Source organism: Papio anubis, chromosome 5 (genome assembly GCF_008728515.1).
Source record: "Papio anubis isolate 15944 chromosome 5, Panubis1.0, whole genome shotgun sequence".
Lineage (NCBI taxonomy): Eukaryota > Metazoa > Chordata > Mammalia > Primates > Cercopithecidae > Papio > Papio anubis.
Genome location: NC_044980.1, coordinates 58,365,935 through 58,372,232, shown reverse-complemented (window position 1 = coordinate 58,372,232; position 6,298 = coordinate 58,365,935).

Sequence of the window (6,298 nt, the reverse complement as noted above, 5' to 3'; positions counted from 1 at the left end):
TGGTCACAAGAGATGAAGTTGAGTGAGGGCACAGCTCTCAGTTCAGGTAAGTCTTCAACTCTAGGATCCCTTGACTTTTACACCTAGAGTATCACATAGCCCTCTTAGGTGTACATGAGGATCAGCTGGTCACGCAGCCCTCCTAGAGATCTGTGTCTGGCTCCTATCTCTGGTACTGGTATATCCCATCAATATCCGTTATTCATTACTTTATAAATAAGCTCAACAAGGGATAGGTGTTTGGTCCAGTTGATAGTCCTTATTCAAATGCTCATTTATCTTAGTTCTCACATAAATGTTTTCATGAGAAAACATTAAATCTAAGAGAATGTAAGAGAATTGTAAGAGAATTCAACTAAGATTCAAATCTTTTTTTTTTTTTTTTTTTTTTTAAGACGGTCACCCAGGCTGGAGTGCAGTGGCGCAATCTTGGCTCACTGCAAGCTCCGCCTTCCGGGTTCACGCCGTTCTCCTGCCTCAGCCTCCTGAGTAGTTGGGACTACAGGCGCCCGCCACCACACCCAGCTAATTTTTTGTACTTTTTTTTTTTTTTTTTTTTAAGTAGAGACGGGGTTTCACCGTGTTACTAGGATGGTCTTCATCTCCTGGAATCATGATCCGCCCGCCTCAGCCTCCCAAAGTTCTGGGATTACAGGCGTGAGCCCCTGCGCCGGGTCTAAGATTTAAATCTTTAGCATCCCTTGGATTTAGATAAAAGTCATAGAACTAGCTGTTAACCCTGTCCTTTTATACTTTTATGTATGTGCAAAATTAGAAAAAAAATAGGTATTTAAAAAACATTTGCATTCAAAATTTTTCTAAGACTTCATATGGAAAGCCATATTTTCAAAATTAGATTTTAAATCAAGAATATTATTTAATGTTTAAAAATTAAGTATTTAGAAGAGCTTAAAATGTCTTCAAAATTAAAGCTAAAGTATAGGTCTAGTGCCCGAGAGTTTTTTTATTTTTAAATTTTTAATATACTTTATGTTCTAGGCTACATATGTACAATGTGCAGGTTTGTTACATATGTATACATGTGCCATGTTGGTGTGCTGCACCCATTAAGTCGTCATTTACATTAGGTATATCCCCTAATGCTATCCCTCCCCCGGCCCCCGACCCCACAACAGGCCCCGGTGTGTGATGTTCCCCTACCTGTGTCCAAGTGTTCTCATTGTTCAGTTCCCACCTATGAGTGAGAATATGCGGTGTTTGTTTTTCTGTTCTTGCGATAGTTTGATGAGAATGATAGTTTCCAGCTACATCCATGTCCCTACAAAGGACATGAACTCATCCTTATTTATGGCTGCATAGTATTCCATGGTGGATATTTGCCACATTTTCTTAATCCAGTCTATCATGGATGGACATTTGGGTTGATTCCAAGTCTTTGCTATTGTGAATAGTGCCACAATAAACATATGTGTGCATGTCCAAGAGTTTTTACAAGCAAAAATTAGAAGGAAATGCAAATATATATGGAAACAAAATTGAACAGAAACGTTTTTACCAAAAACTTTAAACAAATATTAATAGAAATGAAAATGAATAATAAAAACCAAAACAAGATTAGACTGCGTTGTTATTAGCAACAGAAAGTAACAAAGCATAAGACAAAACCTAAAATACTAGGAAGAATATTATGTTCCAGACAACTAAAGAGCTGAAAGAAACTATACCTGATAGCCAGAGTGAGACTATTAATCACCTAGGTATCATTATGTTTGGTTATGTCTAAAGAGAAACTCATATATAATGATGACAATAAATTATGCCAGATGAACTGTCGATTAAAATGTCCTTGATAACAAAAGGGAAATTGGAAGTGAAATGATGATTGGAACGAAAAAAGAATCTGTGAAGGACTTTATAAAATGAGATGAAGTATTTTAATTGGAATTTTAAAAAGTTTCTATAGTTTTCACAGAGGAAGAATAAAATTCAAGGATCATAACTAGATTTAATCTACAATCTTTCTCTAATGTGCTGTTTTCAATAATTCACATTAAGAGTTAGGTTTTGAAATGTGTGATATGCTTAAATTGGAATTCATTTTTTATTACTTTTTAGAAGGTCTGTATTTCTCTGAAAACTTTTATTTCATCACTATTAATGTCGTGAATATTTCACTATTTATTAATATCATGAATATAACCTATGGCCTCTGAAAAGCCCAACACTTTTCCTTGTTTTTAAAAATCATTTCCATATGTTTTCTGTATGGACTATTGAGGTGAAGAAAATATTAAATACAAAAAGTCAGAATGACTGCTGTTCTTCATATAGAGGTATTTCCCACACCTGCCCTTTACTCTCCTGAATTTGTGATTAGAAACATCAGCTTTCACAAGACTTGCTCCTGAGTTGTCTAACCTTGATAGACAATAGGTAGCAAAGAAGGAAAAGACTTTCAGATATCTACAATCTCACCACAGGCTACAGTCAAGTTTTGTTCACCATTAAAGATAACTCCATAGGACATAAAGAAAGCCTTAAGTAATGTAAATAATCTTATAAATTTACCATGGTTGTCTCAAACATGTGGATAATTAAGTCTCCACAATTATTTAGAAAATATTTAATCGAAAAAAATGATGTCTCCTAGAAGGCAAACAGACACTTTCGTTGCTGAAGCAAAGAGAAGGCAAATGTCAGAAATATACAATTTCTCAGCATATATTTTGCCTTAAAAAAAGCTAAGGGAACATCTTATTTGACAACATTTAAGAAATGTTCACATGCGTGATAAAGTTAAATATAAGAATAGAATGGAATTAATTGAATCTGAGGATGTATAGTGAAGAATCTCAGCTTTGGGAGGAAAAGCTGGTGACCTATAATGACTTCCATTCATTAAGGATAAAGAGATAATAATCACAAAAGCTATTACATTTTACTGAATAGATACTCTTTGCCTCACACAAGGTTAGACACTTTTTAGACTTCTATTAATTAACTCTTAGGAAATTTCTATGAACTATGAATTAGTATCTAAATATTATAGATGAGAAAATAAAAACATAGCTCAAGTAACATGCTGTGAATCACCTGATTAGAGAGTGATACACGCAGAATTTTTTTGACTTCTGTTCAACTCAAAGACTACTCTCTCCACCACTTCATAAGAGCCTCTTACTCCAAGAGAATAAATAGAACTATTTTTTTCATAAAAGATGCACATAAAGTTTTGCCTCAGTGTTTCAATTTTGTGTGTGTGTGTGTGTGTGTGTGTGTGTGTTTATAATGTCTAGTCTTAGTAAAAACATAACAAACTATCCTTAGGAGAGTATTATTTAGAGATTTCTTAGTGAAGACAACATATGTCAATATAATTTTCTTCTCTATTGAGACTCTTAAGGGAGAGACAAGCATTCCTCATTTTTGACTTATTTTGGTATGAATCAAGTTTCACAAACTTTTGGAAGATGATATAAGCTGAATTTACCCTTTGACCTGAAAAAAATCTTGTATTAAAAAAATCCAAACTAATATTGCATCAATTTACTACCTGAAGAAAATTCCAGCCATACACAGAGAAGGGCAACCCACAGAGAACTCAGAGTTCTCCCTGAATTAATGGGGTGGAGATTCATGAAGGACAAGGCAGATCAAATTTACAGGGCAGGGTAACAGTGAAGAAAATGTTTCATAGAGAGAGAACTCTAGAGGCCATAGATCTCAGAGGGTCCCTCGCAGGTATTCTGCTGAGTTCTAATCAACATATACATGTGAGGAAACTACCTAACGCTGAGGAAGAGCATCCAAAAGAATTGAAGAAAAAAAATCGCTTAAACCTGAGAATAGTGTTATGTCCACCAGTAAGCGCAGAAGCCCTCACAATACATAGAACATAAAGTAAAATACTGAGAAGAGCTTTGCCTCCTAAAATAGAACAAAATTAGCCTGAGGATAAATATTGCTCTCATTTTGCTTAAAATATTTTAAAAGCAAGACCTGAAAGGATGAAACTGTTTCCAGATAACTATATTCCAGACTGAAGCTCAGGAATATTTATACGAACAACAAATATCCAGGACTCAACATGCTGAAACTAACAATCTCTGTATCAAATGAAAAAAATTAGCAGGAATGCAAAGTAGCAGGAAAAAAAAAAACTACTTGAAATATCAAAAAAAATTAAAACTGGTACAGAAATGATATAGATAATAAAATTTGTAGGTAAGCCATTAAAAATAATTGAATAAATTATGTAGACACATTTAAGATATAAGAACAGACCCAAATTGAAATTCTAGAGATGAAAACTATACTGTCTAGGTTGAGATTAATAGCAAACTAGACACTGCAAAAGAAAATGTTGGCAGACTTGAAGATATAACAATAGAAACTATTCAAAATGAAATATGGAGAGGGAAAAAGAGAACTAAAATGTTTACAAAGTTTACATGAACCTTAGGAAAACATATAATGGTGTAATAATTAACATAATAAAAATTTCCAAGGGAGAAGAGAATAGAAAAAAATTAAGTTCCATGCAACTGACATTATTTCATTCTTTTTAATGGCTGAATAATATTTCACTGTGTACATGTACCACATTTTCTTTATTCATTCATCAGTTAGTGAACACTTAGTTTGATTCCACATTTTGGCTATTGTGCATAGTGCTGTAATAAACAGCAGAGTGCAGATATCTCTCCAATATACTGATTTCTTTTCTTCTGCATACATACCCAGCAGTGAGACTGCTGGATCATATAGTAGTGCTATTTTTAGTTTTTTGAGGCACCTCCATACTGTTTTCCATAGTGGTTGTACTAACTAACATCTGCACCAAAAACATGCAAAGGCTCCCCTTTTGCCATACCCTCACCAGCATTTGTTATTGCTTGCCTTTTGGATAAATGCCATTTTTACTGGGGTGAAATAATATGTCATTGTAGTTTTAATTTGCATTTCCCTCAGTAGTAGTGATGTTGAGCATTTTTCCTATACCATATTGGCCATTTGTATGTCTCCTTTTGAGAAATGTCTGTTCAGATCTTTGCCCACTTTTAAATCACATTTTTTGTTTTTCTTCCTATTAGTTGTTTAACTCCATATATATTCTGGTTATTAATTGTTGTCAAATGGATAGTTTGCAAATATGTGCTCCCATGGATGTAACTGGAAGAAATTATGTTAAGTGAAATAAGCCAGGCACCGAAAGATAAATATTACATGTTCTCACGAATAGGTGAGAGCTCAAAATAATTAAACTTATAGAAATAGAGAGTAGAATGGTTGTTATCAGAAGCTGAGAAGGGTGATGGGAAGGCAAGGAATAAAGAGGGGATGGTTAACGGGTACAAAAGTACATTTAGATAGAAGGAATAACGTCTAGTGTTTGGTAGCACAATAACGTGGCTATAGTTAACCATAATTTATTGTATGTATCAAAATAACTACAGGAGTGGAATTGGAATGTTTATAACACAAAGAAATAATAAATGCTTTAGGTGATAGATACACCAAATCCTGATTTGATTGTTACACATTGTATGCTTGTATCAAAATATTACCTGTACCCCATAAGTATGTAGAACTAGTATGTATCTATAATAATTAAAAGTTTTTAAACTAAAAAAATTAAGAACTGACACAAAAATAGTCAAAAATTTTCCAAATTTGATGAAATGTCTAAAGCCAGAGATCCAAAAAGCTCATGAACCACAAGCAAAATAAACATAAATAAAAAAAATACATCAGAACATTAGCAAATTGTTTAACTAGTGGCAAACAGAAATGTAGAGCAACATCATTAAAGTTCTGAAAGAAAGAAAAAACCCTGTAATTCTAGAACACTTTATGAAAATGTCTTTAACAAATACAGGCAAAGTAGTTTTTCTGATATATGATAACTTAAGGAATGCAGTGTTCAATACCTGAAAGAATTTATCATAGACATGCACTACAAAAAATTTTACAGAAGTTTTACAAGCAGATGGGAAATGACACCAAATGAAAAGCTAGATCTGGAGGCAGAATACAAAACTCCACTGATAGCTCCCACTGCAAGGACACCATGTTAACAACAATCTATACAGAAAAACAAACAAAAACACCTTCATAAGAACAAAAGTTAGGTGAACACTCATAGTACTTGGTTTTAACTTTATATCCCTGAAAGAGGCACTGAAGACACAGAAAATAAAAGTCCTGAATTGCTGACACCACTCCCTGCTACCCGCCCTGCCTGCTGTCCCCCCTCCCCGCCAGCTCCCTCTCCCCGACAGCTCCCCCTCCCCGCCAGCTCCCCCTCCCCGTCAGCTGCCTCCCTGCCAGTCCCCCT